We start from the raw sequence: 16504 nt of genomic DNA, 5'->3' as shown, positions 1-16504 counted from the left end.
CTTATGGTCTATTCTATGTAATCAGAAATGTCTCCTTACCTACCTTTGAGGGGAATTGTTAGAGAGACCTTGAGACCATTTTTCTGCCAGATGTGTGGCTATCGGCCTTTCAATTATGCCATAAGTTCTCCATTTAATGTAGAACTCAAGAGACGAACTACAAAATTCTTTCCCGGGGGTAAAGGGTTCCTTCTAGACTTCATATGATGTTCCCCTCAACCTTTGTTCTCTGCTGGAGGTGCAGCACTGGTCGGGGACAATACTTCACATCAGATGGAATTGCCCACTCTTGCATCCCTTTTGGCATGAAGTCTGCAGAAAAGTACAGTTGGTCACTGGTGTAACTTGGATAATGAGCTGGCTCTGTTTTCTGCTGTAAGTCTGGAAATCCACCTGTAAACTAGTTGACTTTCTGCTCATGGCAGCCAGGTCTATCATCCCTAGACTGTGGAAAATCACATCTACTTCAAACACTACATCTTGGCTTCAGATAATTTTCCATATTAGATGAATAGGGAACCTGGTAACTGAACTTAAACCAAATGATGTGTTTCTCCAAAGAGCTGGCTCTTGTGGGATACCTTCTACTACTCTGCTTCCCTTGAGTCTTCTTTCTTCCTCACTCCTTCTTTATATGCACCTCGCTAGTCTACTGTCTACCCTCAGGCCCTTGTTCTGATCCCCCTCACATCCTCCTATACTGTCCCATATGTTTAGTGTTTTTTCCCTCCACTATTTGATGTGCTTTTTCTGTATTGTTCTGTTTTACATTGTTTGACATTACATTGCTCTGCTGCATCAGAGCCTTTTGTGCGCTCCCTGTCTGCCCTCCTGTGTTGTTGCCCCCCCCCCCAACATGCTGTTTTCCCCCTCCTGCCCCTCCTGTTCTCCCCCCTTCCCCACACCACACAAATTGTTGCAATTTCTTTGGTTTGAAAAACTCAATAAAACCAAGTTGTCAGATGTAATCTCCTCCACAGAGACCATACTTGTATCCAGTGCATCAAACACACAGAAATGGTCTGCATTGCCACACAGTATGAACAAGAAATGCAGGAGCACATTGCTGTGTAACAAAAGAAGACGTTCCACCATTGAGAATACAATTCAGAAGAGTCACTTCTAAAACTATATATATATATGTATTCGTAATAATCAACTATTATAAATGGCCAAACGAGGCTCCAAATTACATCTATAGATCAGGTTTATTAGGGAGAGTCTACTAACAAGGTATAGCAATGTTTAGAGGACTATACTGAGTCAATGGATACATAAAGGCAGTGTATTAGATTGTGTCTCCAAATAGGTGCTCTGCTTTCTCTAGCTGGTAAGGTCACAATGGTGTCTATTTCAATGATATACAGGAAACAGCACAACACATTTTATGTACCTATTTTTCAAGTGCAAAAATATACTTTTAGAATATCGGATGAGACATGGCACATTTTGTCTGTCTGTTTCCATAATAAAATATCTGTGTTCCTCTATGAGATTTATTTCTGTAGGTGCCATATTACAGCTCTGTATGACTTCTGACAAATAATACTTCAGGTTTACAAGGCCTACATGTCAGCTTGTCTTACTTCTACCTATTCTGTGTTGATAACTGTCTTGCAGTGGTTACTAGAGATGAGCGAGTAGTAGTATTCAAAATACTCGTACTCGATCGAGTACCACTCGCTATTCGAATGGAAAAGTTTGATGCAGAATCAGCATTGATTGGCCGAATGCTATACAGTCGGCCAATCAACGCTGGTTCTTCTCCGACCTTTAGAAGTCTTCTCCGTGCAGCTTCCCCGCGGCGTCTTCCGGCTCTGTATTCACTCTGCCAGGCATCGGGCCTGGGCAGAGCCGACTGCACATGCCCGCGCTACTAGAAAATGGCTGCTTTGACTGTAAGCGGCCATTTTCTTGTAGTGTTGGCATGCGCAGTCGGCTCTGCCCAGGCTCGATGCCTGGCAGAGTGAATTCAGAGCCGGAAGACGCCGCGGGGACGCTGCACGGAGAAGACTTCTCGGAGGATCCAGCCCGACCCTCACTCGTGGACTTGGTAAGTGTAATTTGATCGAAAGTTGCCTACCCCTGAAACGAGCTTTTTCCCCCCATAGACTATAATAGGGTTTGATATTCGATTCGAGTAGTCGAATATTGAGCAGCTACTCGAAACGAATATCGAATATCGAACATTTTACTGTTCGCTCATCTCTAGTGGTTACCAAAGACTTACCAACTATAAGCGTCCATGAATTGAAAAAATCCAGCATCTATTCCTTTATATAAAACGTAACTTTTATTATGAAAAAGTTTTCCGGAGCATAAGCCGCTCCATAAAATCAAATACAAGTATGCATGATGGCAGAGATGAAATGACGTCTGACTGACGCGTTTCGGGGCGTTATTGTAGCCCCTTAATCATAGCCATAGACTTACCAACTATATCCCAATTTCCAAATGCCCTATAGTTTTTCCTACAGCATTTGTACAGGTATGTATAATGATGTATTTAATATTATGGAAATGACTGTATGCAGTGGAGCTGTTCTTTAAGCTTAAAGAAAGGTGACATTTTATACTCAGCACATTTTAAGACCTCAAAGTTAAAACTCTAATACAAAAGATCAACAAGAACTTGCTAAATATTAAAATTCTAAACATTTGTGAAACCAGAAGATTTGAATCTCAGTGCAATGAGCCATTTAGATAAAAATAAAATTCCTAATGCTAAATAGCTATCTAAAATTTGCTCTATTCAGCCTAATCTGCATTTACTAGCTTTCCGCCTGTCTTAGTACTATAAATTATAGGACTATAAATTCACTATTGTAAATATAAGAGAAGAATGGTTGTTGTAAAACCTCTTGCATAGCATATCGAGTTAAACTGAATACTGACAGAAGCATGATTTGTTTTAGCAAAAACTTGTGTGTAGTGGCCCAGCATTATGATACTGTATCTAATTTTACAATAACCTAGACTTACATTTATGTTTCAGCTAATGCTGGAAAAATGCTGAAATGCAGCCAAAAAAGTGCTGTTATTAATATATGTGACAGAATGATGAATATGTTTATATATACTACACTGTGTAGACTTATGTATTGGAGCTTTCTGTGTCTTTTAACTTGATTTTATATTTATATGTGTGTCGTGAATGGTCTCTGCTTTAAAGATGCTCTCCTACATTATTTCAATAACACCTGTCCATATGATCTTTTAAGATATATGAACTTAATAGAAAAGAGTTCAGTGCTCAAGAACCCTCTCTTTTAACTAGATGAAAGAGTTAGTGCAAGCTGCAGGTGACCAAGTATTACATAGTCTTTCATTTATTTTCAAGAGAAATGTGCAGTTACCGACAGGGCAACCTTCAAAGACAGCATCCACTTACAATAGGTTGGTAAATTGAGGGGGAGCGGTCTGGTCAAAACTATTTGTAATGAATCAGTCCTAATGATGGTGGGCTAAAGTATTTACTGAAGCATGACTTTAATATTGTGGTTATGATAAAAACCGAATTCCCCTTTCCTCCTCCTTGACAAATGGTGTGGTGCCCAATAATAACAGTCTTTACATCAGGTATAAACCTGTCTCACTTATGCAGTATTTCACAAATTCCCTCTCCTTAAAGCCCTGAGGTTGCTATCTTATCACTTATCACAATGCCAAAGCTTACTACAATGGCTCACCTTATAGTAGCTACATCATTCCCTCTTAATTAAAAAAGCATCCTATACCCTGCTATACCAGAGTTGGTGATGAAAGTTGACTTGGATTTCCAAATGGAGCAGTTGGTAGCCAGGAACTAGGTAGGGTTCTTGCTTTATTATCAAAATGGGACAAATGGATCCAGTTTTCTGCCAAGAGGTGAAGTATATTCAATCTCATGCCATAAGAGTATAATCTGTTACTTTATTTTAGGCAAGTTCTCCAGGTTTGTAGTTGGAAATGATTTTAAGTCATTGTTTTGTTTTGTTTTTTTACTCTTGTAAAGTTGTAAGGATTACCCAGTGACATTCTATAACCTCCATTGCCTCTCGTATAAAATTAGCAGAATGTGTTATCTTACTGGAGTCCTCAGTCTTTTCTTTCTGCTTAACCAAACCCCAAAAAAGAATCTTCAAATGCTGGAGTCCAGTCAAGGTAACCCCTGTCACAAAGCGCTCACATGGTCCTGTAACTGAGTGACAAACTGCCCGTTGCATGAACTGGTTCCTCAGCAGTCTTAAGTATTTTATTTAAGTAACTCACTTCACAAAAGATAGTGTAGAATTCTGTTATCCGTTAGTGATGCAACGTTTCAGGTAAACCCCTTCATCAGGCTTGGAAATCATAAGGATGTGAGGTCTTAAATATAAAAAGTTTTAGAGACGATGAACTATTGGTGGGTGATGAGCAAGAATATACCTGGTGCAGGATAATGCTCCCCCCCCCTCCAACAGTGCGTCCACTCTGAAACTTTCTACACTTGAGACATCATATTCTTATGATTTCTTATACCTAAGACTGATGATGGGATTTATGTGAAACATTGCAGCACTAATTGATGACTGAATTGTTTATTGCCTTTTGTAATGTGACTATCCACAATAAATCCAATCACCTGCAGGTAACCTGCACCGCCCCATCTATAAATACGACTATAGTTAGGTCATCAATATATTTTAGCCAAGAATATGTCTTTAAGCCATATGTTTGTAATAACTTTTCTTTTTTTATTTTATGCCATAAAAGCTAAAACATGTTTTAAATGTTTGAATTATATATTATGAAATACTAAATAAAAATAATTAAATTATATGCAAATAAAATTAATTTTTGGCTTCTAATTTATGCCTATGTAGCAGATGTATTTTTAATGTGTCAGTATCTCTTACATTGTTTTATACTTGTTTTGTCAACTTTTAGTGTGGCAGATAAATTTTAGCCCGGCTGATGAAACGGTGCACTTGATTTACTCAAACAACAACATGGGTAAGTTGTATAAGGATATCTTCATTACTGCACAGCAGATGTTTTTATACTGTAGCTGCATTTTGTTCATGCTTCATTCCACAAGCTTCTTATAAGCGCAGGCTCCTCTGTACCCCATGTGTGCTATGTGAATGCTGTAAACACATTTAGCATATGTGACAGAGGATAGTTGTACAATAGTTGACATATGTTTCTTACTCATGCCCCACTAGTTATATATCCCAACAGCATTTCATTTCTGTAGAGAATATAGCTGTAGATGATGTGTTCATGAACATATAGTCATCAGCTACTAACAAATCTATTGATTTTGTACATGTTCTGTTTTTTTGTACATGTTGCAAATAATATATATTTATTTTTTAAATATTTTTATTTACTTTTAAATAATCAATCCTGAGAGTCTGAATGTAAAAAATTGACTTTGCTTTCTAATTTTAATGATGCTTTCTTACATTTTATATTTCAAGATATATGCTTCAGACTTACGTTTCATTATTATTTTTATTGCCTTTTCATTCTTTATTTTTGTATATATTTCTATGAACTGTCTTTATGACCAGGGTGGGAGGTTATCTCCTGACTGTGTCTGTTGTATGTACGTCTCTCTGATATTGCTGCAACTAAGTAGTTAATGCCTATGGTATGTCCTAATCACCCGACTGACAGAGAAATCTTTCCTATGAATACAGTGTTTAATTTTGTTCAGAGTGAAAGCCTGGTTTTCTATGAGCATGGATCTAACATGATCCAAAATGTCTGCATTAACTTTATATAAAAAACTGAAAGTCTTCAGTAGTTGATACCTTTTTTAATGGCTAACTAAAAATGATGATAGATTGCAAGCTTTCGAGGATCTAGGTCTCTTCCTTAGGCATAGTTTTAAAACTATGCACAGCAAGCGGCGATTTTTTGTGGCCTGTGGGCATGTGCAGTCTGCTCTGCCCAAGGCCCGAGGACTAGACATTACAAGCCAATGCCGGAAGAAGAGGATGAAGATGACGCTGCTGAGGAAGATGGAGGCGGCGCTGGAGAGAGTTCTCTCACAGCATTGGGGACGCCCCAGTGATGTTTGAGTGCTGGGGCCCACTCCCAGCTGTGAGAGAGCTAATTCGCATACCGAGAGAAACCGGGATTGTAGGCGAACGGCAGCACAGAGAAGACGTTGAAAGGTATGAGAAGAATAGCCTTTCTTAAGGCTATTCTGTCGTGGTACCTAGAAAAATTGTGTGTGAGTGATAAGATCCCTTTAAAGGATTGTCTTATCTTCTCTTACTACCCTATTCCATCCTTCCTTAAGTACATCTAATAGCTTTACTATAATATCTTACAAGATCACTAAGTTACACTTAATCGGTATATTACATGTTTGAACGTTCAAAGGAACAAACAAAATACAGTTTTATCCATATCAAACTTTAATTGTAAACTAAACGAGAGTCTCCTTGCGGAAGAAGAGGATAGGCAATATATAGTAAACTACAACAGTATCTTCAAATCAACTGCTCTAATGACAACTGTAATGCCAGTATACGGGAGCACATAAGACAGTAATTATTGATAGCGCTGGTCACTCACTAAAAAGAAAAACAGAAAAAAATTGAGGAAATAAAAAAACTGAAACAGTGAGGCTCTGGAACTCTCTGCCCCAGGAAGTGGTGATGGCGGATTCACTGAACAAGTTCAAAGCGGGCCTGGATGCCTTTCTTGAAGAGAAAAATATAATGGGTTATGGTCTCTAGATTTTAAGGACACGTTGATCCAGGGTTTTATACTGACTGCCAGATTTGGAGTCGGGAAGGAATTTTTTCCCCTGAAATGGGGCAATTGGCATGAGCCTCATGGGGTTTTTTGCCTTCCCCTGGATCAACATTGTAGGGGATTGTAGGGTTATAGGTTGGTCTTGATGGACTCATGTCTTTATCCAACCTCATCTACTATGTAACTATGTAACTATGAAAACATAAAAGTTGTTATTTCAAAATCTAGAGAAAACTATTCAGACTATGAACAAAGTTGAGAGATTTATTAAACTAAAACACAAGAGAAAATACTTTTCAAGTTAAATTTAGAGCCTAACCCAGGCGAGTGTGGGAAGAGACCAGCAAACTCAATTACAAAACAACACTCTCATAACTATGTCCAGAAATATAGAGATAAGAAAGGAATTGTCAAAGAATTAGTTCTGCGCTTATTTACTGCAACAGGACAACCCCTTTAACATCTTTTATCTAACTCTAACCAATCTTTCTAAACACTCCTACAGCTTTTAAGCAACTTTGGATAGTATTCTATTTTAAAGTGAATAAAACAAAATCATAACTCCTATATATAAACATTAATACAAAAACATGGCATTTACTTTTTAAAAATCCCCCTTTTAAAAAAGACTGTTCTCACATAAGCTATTTATAAAACTTACCGTACCGCGCAGCGATGTCTCAGGCCCGGCACCTGTGCCGGCGTCTATCCCTCCCCGGCATCCGCCTCTCTAGTACAGCGGATGCCGGGTCAGTATCGGCGGCCTCTTCTCCCCCTGTACCTGTAGAGTTGCAGGCCGGCTCCTGCGCGGCGATATCGCAGGAGCCGACCTGTTCGGGTGAGAGCCGGGAGCCTAATGAGGCTCCCAGGCCTGTCACTGCTGTATTAGTATTGCGGCTGGTCTCTATAACCAGCCGTAATACTAATAGACAGAATGTCCCATAGACGGCAATACAGTTGTATTGCCGTCTATGGGACTTGCAATCAAGTGACCGCAGGCTCAAGCCCCCGGGGGGGGAATAAAATAGTAAAAAAAAAAAAAAGCTTTAAAAATATAAATAAAAGTTCTAAATCACCTCCTGTCCCTAGAAAAGAAAAAAAAAAAAAAAATATATATATATATATAATAAACCATCGGGCTTTTTTTCAATACAAGGTGATCTAAGCAATAGATGGTATAACCCAAAATGGTATAACTAAAAAGTACAGCTGGCCCCACAACAAAAAAAAACACTCTATGCATCCCCGTACAGCTGCAGGGTCACCTGTCAATGTGGCCTTGCAGCTGTTGCAAAACTACAACTCCCATGTATTAAATATTTTACCATTTTTTGCTTCAACATTTTTTTTCCCTATTTTCCTCCTCTAAAACCTAGGTGCGTCTTATAGTCCGAAAAATACGGTAATTAAACTTAATGGCTCACTAGAAAATCTAGAATGTAAATAGGTTAAGAAAGAAAACTCACTTATTTTATTGCATGCTAGTAGATTTGGATGAACTGGCTCATGGTCGTTTCATGTACAATAAGCTTTGTCAGGAATGACCATGGTAATGTATGTTGTACATAAAATAGCTGTAAGTCAGTCTATTCACGCTTACCAATGTGCAAGAATACAAGCCTTAAGCTACAGTTGGCAAGTGTTGTCACTTTTATTTCTCATCCTATATACAAGTATCTTTCTGTTGCTGACCACCACCATGAGCTGTACTTGCAAAGTCATACTAGAAAGACCCTATGATAAGATTCCATAAAGCTTTATGTATTAAGTAGTTCCCACTACTGTCACTGTTATGGAACTAAATTTAAAACCATTTCAGAACAAAATAGAAGCAGATCTAAACAACTAGAAAACCTTACAGACCTTGTGTTTTGGCAGGTGTAACATGATAAAAATGGCAATTTTACAAAAGGTTGTGTATGGACTACAGGTACTGCCAATAGAAATACCCCCTTCCTTTTGTCTAAGCTGCAAAAAAAAATGACAACTAACCAATTTATATGACAACACTCAACTCTCATTAAGTGCGAAACCGCTGCAGGAATTGACCTCTTAGACTTCACTTATTATAAAGATGCTGCCCACTTGAATAAAGTCCTTCAGTGGATACATGCTCCGAGGCAGAAGCTATAAGATGTTGAACTAGATTTAATACTTGTTAACTGACTGAATACTTATACTTAGTATAACATCCAGCTGGGTGCCGTTACTGCAGCTATACTCCTATTCAAGTCAAAAGGACCTGCAATGCAGTAACACCACCCAGCTGCTATACAGGGACTGAGAAGGATCACAATACTTATGCAGATCAAATAATATGCAGATGCTTGTACAGAAGACTCAGTGTTATCTGTGTGTTTACATAGAAAGATAACAGACTGAGCTTTATCAGCAAACTGCAATTAGCTGAATTGATTGTCCTGTCAGCACTGAGTAAGTGATGTCATTTGTCCTATCTCAAAGGTCCATGGTTATAGCAACACAGTGCAAACAATGAGAGGAATACGGTCACATTGCAGGCAAACAGCAGTATATAGCAATATATTTAGGAAAGTCTTCAATTTACATAAGTTTGTGAGCTCACTTTACCCTTGTTCCTCTTCATAATCTTTCAATTTTTCCTAGTTTCTCTTTAGTATGGGCACAATTACAAGATGATATCTTAATATAAACAGATACAAATTTCAGTATGTCCAAATTATATTCAAAGAAACATGGAAAATGGTCTTAGCTTCTTTTAAAGTCAATGACTATATAAGCAAATCATACATTACATTTGTAACATAAAAGAGGTGGAAGAAGCATTCAATAGATATCTAGTGTAAGGGAATTGTTAGAGTAGCAATTCTCCAGTAGCTGCTGGTGAACCCTGGGGGGAGGGGCACAATACACAGTGAGCCCTAAGCTGGAACACCCTCCCTCCCCCCCTGCAATCCCTTACTGCTTGCTGTTCCAATCCTAAGCAATAGGCGACAACTGTTTGACAAGCCCTTCCTATATACTTTATGTGACAACACAGAACACAGAAAAGACAAACAACAACAAAGGGAGGTCAGCTAGCCAAGGGTCCGGTAACAGTAGAGCAATGCAGTGCAGAATCAAAATCAAGAGAATAGTCAAAGGGTAAGACAGAGGTCAAGAATAAGAATACAAGTAACAAACAGCAAGAGAAACGCCAGCACGCACGTAGCAATAGCAATCATCAATGTGAATGTGAGCAAACAATAAATAGGAAGGAAGAACCTGCCCCAGACCTGATAGATAGATAGATAGATAGATAGATAGATAGATAGATAGATAGACTGTCAATCACACAGGCAAGGCTAATATTAACTATTAGAGGGGCAGAGGGAAACCCAGGTGAAGGACATGGGTGTGGTGGTAAATCAATTATAGAGGTGAAGGAATAGGACAGAGTTCAGACAGAGAAACCAAAATCCTAAGCAAGAAATAAAAACTAAACACTCCTCCTGTGCCACAGAGTGCGAGTGGAAGGCGCAGAAGTTTGAATGGGTGCGGACATAACATCCAGTATCTTTATTCAAATTTGCAGACAGACCCCTTTTGTTTTGATAGGCAGGGTATTTAGCCACAATGAAATAATAAAGGGATTCTACCATTAAAACCTTTTTTTTGTGAATAAGACGTCGGAATGGCCTTTAGAAAGGCTATTCGTCTCTTACCTTTAGACGTGGTCTCCGCTGTGCTGTTCCTTAGAATTACCAGTTTTTACCGTTAATCAAATGAGTTCTCTCGCAGCGATGGAGGTGTGCCCCAGAGAAGTGTCTCCAGCGACGCCTCCTCCTTCGTCCGCAGCATCATCTTCAGCATCTTCTTCCGGCGCAGACTTGTAACGTCTAGGCCTCGGGCCTTGAGCAGAGCATACTGCGCAGGTGCACAGGCCATGGGAAAATGGCCGCTTGCACAGTACTGATAGTGGCCATTTTCCCGTGGCCTGTGCACCTGCGCAGTCTGCTCCTCTCAAGGCCCGAGGGCTAGAAGTTACAAGCCTGCGCCGGAAGAAGGCATTGAAGATGACGCTGTGGATGAAGAAGGATGCGGCGCTGGAGACACTGTTTGAGCGCTGGGGCCCTCCCCCATCGCTGCGAGAGAAGTCATTTACATACTGGTTATTTCTAAGGAACGGCGCAGCGGAGACCACGTTTAAAGGTAAGAGACGAATAGCCTTTCTAAAGGCTATTCCGACGTCTTATCCACAAAAAAAAAAAAAGATTTTAATGATAGAATCCCTTTAATAAAGTGAATGCATATGTACAAGATACTTATAACAGTAAAGGCTTAAAGCAGCGGTCCTCAAACTATGGCCCGCGGGCCACATGCGGCCCGCCGAGGACATTTATCCTGCCCGCCGCATGTGGCCCGCGCTGTCACCTGGATCGCTCATTAATGGGGAATCCGATTCCCCGTTAGTGAGCAGATCGCCGCTTTCAGTTGTATGTGCATTTGCACATACAACTGAAAGCTGTCAGGGGCCGCCCAACCGCGGCCTACACTGATGGCAGAGAGTGACCTCTGCCCCCGACGCAGGCGCGATGACGTCATCGCTCCTGCAGTCTGGAAGGAGGAGGACGCACCGCGGCGGCTCTTCATGGGTAAGTATGACAGTGTGATTGTACTGATGAGCATATAATACAGGGGGGGAGGGTACTGATGAGGAGGGAGGGTACTCCCCCCACTGTATTATATGCTCATCAGTACCCTCCCCCCCACTGTATTATATGCTCATCAGCATATAATACAGTGGGGGGTACTGATGAGCATATAATACAGTGTGTGTGTGGGGGGGTACTGATGAGCATATAATACAGTGGGGGGAGGGTACTAATGAGCATATAATACAGTGGGGGGAGGGTACTGATGAGCATATAATACAGTGGGGGGAGGGTACTGATGAGCATATAATATAGTGGGGGGAGGGTACTAATGAGCATATAATACAGTGGGGGGTACTGATGAGCATATAATACAGTGGGGGGAGGGTACTGATGAGCATATAATATAGTGGGGGGAGGGTACTGATGAGCATATAATACAGTGGGGGGTACTGATGAGCATATAATACAGTGGGGGAGGGTACTAATGAGCATATAATACAGTGGGGGGTACTGATGAGCATATAATACAGTGGGGGGAGGGTACTGATGAGCATATAATATAGTGGGGGGAGGGTACTAATGAGCATATAATACAGTGGGGGGAGGGTACTGATGAGCATATAATACAGTGGGGGGAGGGTACTGATGAGCATATAATACAGTGGGGGGAGGGTACTAATGAGCATATAATACAGTGGGGGGGGTAGTGATGAGCATATAATATAGTGGGGGGGGTACTGAGGAGTAAATAATACAGTCGGGGGGTTACTGAGGAGTATATAATACAGTGGGGGGTACTGAGGAGTATATAATACAGTGTGTGTGGGGGGTACTTAGGAGTATACAATATAGTGGGGGGTACTGAGGAATATATAATACAGTGGGGGGTACTGAGGAGCATATAATACTGTGGGGTGGGGGCATACTGAGGAGCAGGGGTGAACCTAGCCTTTTTTCCGCCTGAGGCAAAATATTTCAGCCCTCCAGTGTTTTGAGGGACACTAAACTGGCCCCATGTTTGAAAAGTTTGAGGACCCCTGGCTTAAAGTATATCACTCTTTTCTTTAGTGGGTTTACAATTGATGAGGACTTTTCACTGGAAGAAAGAATGTGTGCCTGTCGGAGGATAGAGAAATGGAGAAATCCATTCTTGATAACAGACCAGTCCAACTACTGTAGTAAACATGTAAGACATTTACTATATTGTATATTTAATTGAAGTGCCATTACTACTTCAAGTGGAAAAACTTTATAAGTGAATAGCTAAATGATTTGCTTAAGCTAGAGTCTATATTGTATAGTTGAGCGTGATTTGGTTATTTCATAAAAATTTATTACAGGAAAGAAAGTAAGATATGTATGCGGGTATGTGCTAGTGTGCTTAGCTAAAATATTTTTACAGATTTTATTGTCCACCAAATACTCTATTCCTGTATAAATGTGCTTTCCTTCAGAAATTGTGTCATACCATGCCTGATGAAGAGACCTAGTAGTCTCGAAAGCTTGCAATCTATCATCATTTTTGTTAGCCTTTTAAAAAGGTATCACCTTCTCAGGACTCTCAGTCTTTACATTACAGATTTTATGTTTTTTTTTTTTATTCCTCTTCAATTTCTGAAAAGTAAACAAAACTGAATTTAACTCAATAACATTTTATTACATTGTTTAACTTTTTATCTATTTTAACAAGATTTATTCATTACTGAATTACTTAGCATTGAAGAGCCATACCCGGCGTTATACTTTATTATAGAGTACAGTTCATTAGTATAGATGAAAGCTCCGTAACACAGAGGACCCAATTAGCAGTCAGCTTTACATTTGCTAAATTTTGATGAAAGTGAATGTCTACTGATGTAAGTTACATGATATCCTATTGTATTATTAAGTGGCTTGCACCACCTTTATATAAAATTCATTTTTCTATATATTCAAAGTAAGCATAAATTATTAGCAAATACTCATGTACATAATATAATGCTCTACTTACCCTTCCCTGGAGACAAATTAAGTGTCATTATTACTAATAACATTTGTTATTACCTAATGTAGTGTAGAACAGTGTTATCATGTATTTATCAGCTGGACCACGGGCCTTACCACTAGTTGAATACCAGGCAATAGTATTTAATTTTAATCTATATAACTTTGTGCACAGGTTCTATATTTCACTCTGACTCACTTAAATGAAATAAAGATCTTAGACATACAGTTAAATACTTCTTGCTTAAAATTAATTTATAATGTTTACTTTATAAAACCCTTGTTCATACAGTGCATTTGTTGGATGTCTTTTTGCTTTTTTTTTTTTTTTTTAATTAAACTAAAGCCTAATGCAAAAAAATATTACACAAAGCAAAAAGACATTGTTCAGACATTAAAATGTACTCATTTTTTTATAGTTAAAATATACAGGGGATCTGAAAAGAATTACTTTCACCCTTAGGCTGAATCCCCACGTTTGGGAAAAGCTGCTTTTTTTGTTGAAGATTTTCCAAACCCAGAAGTGGCTACAAAAGGAATGGGACACATAACGGAAACACTTATACTTCTACCTTTTGCTCAATGTGCACATTGCCGGACTTGCTGCACAGTCCTAACACTGGGACCGCTTTCCTAGAGAAATAATGGTGTATCGGTATCCTCCATCGAGGTTATGTGCATTGTGTGCACACATTCCCTTATGAATGACTGATATTAATATGGAAGAGGCGAAATAACAGTAAAAAAAAAACAGTTGGTGATGACAACGACGGCCATGTTCTCGGTATGAATGTGGCCTGCCTACAAGGAAGAACACAGGGAAAAGGAGTAGAACTGTCTTGCTCATTTCCCCTTTCAGTGCCACTGCCAAGTCTATTTTGCCAAATAACATGGTGGTGCTTTATAACGTGAGATGACATTCCTACATTTGTTCCTGCAAAGTCATGGCAAGGTTTTTGCTTGCAGATCTTGCACATTGCCAAGGATTTGTCATTTGGCAATGCAGAAAAAAAATTCACATGGGGGATGACCATGTGTAGTGTAACCAAGACAATCAGCAGCAGAAATGTCTCTGCTACTACAACTACCAGTGCCACCTCCACCCCTCGAGTTTACCTTAGGTCTGCCCTAGGCAGGATTATTTTGTTGTTGGGGGTGTACAATGGCTGGAATTATTACTATCACCACTTCAATTCCCACTTTATCTGATATGGCCTTGCCACCCTAAACCCCTTACCAGGTACAATCTGTAAAAATATTATTATCAGCAGTTGCAATGTCCTTGTCTTCTCTGCTCTTTCTGACCCATCATGGCCATGGGATTCTTAGGCCGGGTTCACACGGAGTTACGTGCCGCGAGATTTGGCACGTAGACGCCGCGTGACTCTTTGCGTGCCGTACACGCTCCCATTCATTTCAATGGGAGCGGGGAGCGTATGCGCCGCGCTAGTTTGCGGCCGTGAATAAATGCAAACTCCGTGTGAACCCGGCCTTACACTCTCAGAATTTCCACTTTCATATTTCCCCTTAACACCCCTACATGAACAACTACCAGTAATAGTCCAACACCTCCTGCAACTAGTACTTCCATCACCAACAGTCATATCTTTCTCCTCTGCTTGCACACAATGCTGACTGTTATCATTTAGCTCATGAAAAAAGGAGGAATACTGCTCTGACTAAGAAATATAGAATTCAGCAGGGCCCACATCACCACCAGGGTTCTGGGTCAGTGAAAAATATGAAGAAGATTAGAGATGAGCGAGTAGTGAAATATTTGAGATTCGATATTTGTTTCGAGTAGACCCTCAATATTTGACTACTCGATCGAATATCAAATCCCATTATAGTCTATGGGAATAAAATGCTTGTTTTAGGGGAAACCACTATTCGACAAATGGGAGTCACCAAGTCCACGAGTAGCAGGAGGAGAGTGTTGAGGAGGAGCGAAAGAGAGTGCGGTACTTGGGCAGTCAGCACCGGCTACTATCTAGGGCCGGATGCGGTTTCTGTATATTACCAGGACAGCACAGAAGACGCACAATTATCAACCAGAGCTGTTATGGTTCTGGGTATATATATATAAAAATAATATTTTTAAAACCACAGAACCTCTTGGGCTGCAAAGGCACTGCAGCAAGGTCGGCTGTATGTCTGTATGCAACAGTACAGCGGTACAGCGCAGTGTGAACTGGGAGCAACACACATTCACCAGTTAAACTCACTGAGTGAAAGACAGTGCAGCTCCCAATGTGAACAGGCTGGAAAAAAACACAAAACAGCTGCCCAGGGTTAACACTCACCCCAGGTCAGCGACAAACATAATCCCCGGCAATAGCTGGGGGTGCTCCTGCACACAGCTAGGAGTAGGCAAACACCTAGGCCCCTGCAGTAACTAGGAGAGCTCCTGCACACAGCTAGGAGCTACCAACGGTGTTAGACAGGGCGAGCACGGCTAACTGGGAAACCAAACCTGCCAGATCCACAGGCTGGAGCAATGTCTATTGCTCCAGGCCTTGGTGTAGAGCTGTCAGTCCTTCAGGATTTACAGGTCTATCTAATAGCACCCTATACTACCACCTGCCTTAACACTGGAGACTCTCCCTGGGACTACTGCGATTAGGACCAGTAATTTACAGACAAAGTGTGAGCGCCGGGGGGCCACACGGTGGCTCAGTGGTTAGCACTGCAGCCTTGCAGTGCTGGAGTCCTGGTGTTCAAATCCCACCAAGGACATAAAACCATCTCCAAGGAGTTTGTATGTTCTCCCCGTGTTTGCATGGATTTCCATCCCATATTCCAAAAAAGACATACTGACAGGAAAAAATGTACATTGTGAGCTCTATGTGGGGCTCACAATCTACATAAAAAAAGAAAAAAAAAAAGTGTGAGCACCAGGCAGGCGTCTACTCACTCCTTTTAAAGGGAAGTCCCCGCCCAATAGGGGCGGTGGCCATGACCCCACCGCTCATGCTCAGTCGGGGAGAACTGGCACTTAGACTGTGAGCAGCTCCAAAAAGTCCGAGCATGCTCAGTTGGAGAAAACTGAGTCTTAGTCTCCAGAGACTTCACTGCACGCCGCCGGGGGCGAGGGTTAAATTGGCCCGCAGGTGGCGCTGTGCGCCGGAAGGCAAATCTGCGGGACCCCATCCTAACACTAGCCTAGTACC

This window comes from Leptodactylus fuscus, chromosome 4 (assembly GCF_031893055.1).
Source record: "Leptodactylus fuscus isolate aLepFus1 chromosome 4, aLepFus1.hap2, whole genome shotgun sequence".
Lineage (NCBI taxonomy): Eukaryota > Metazoa > Chordata > Amphibia > Anura > Leptodactylidae > Leptodactylus > Leptodactylus fuscus.
Note: the sequence above shows the minus strand (reverse complement) of the source record.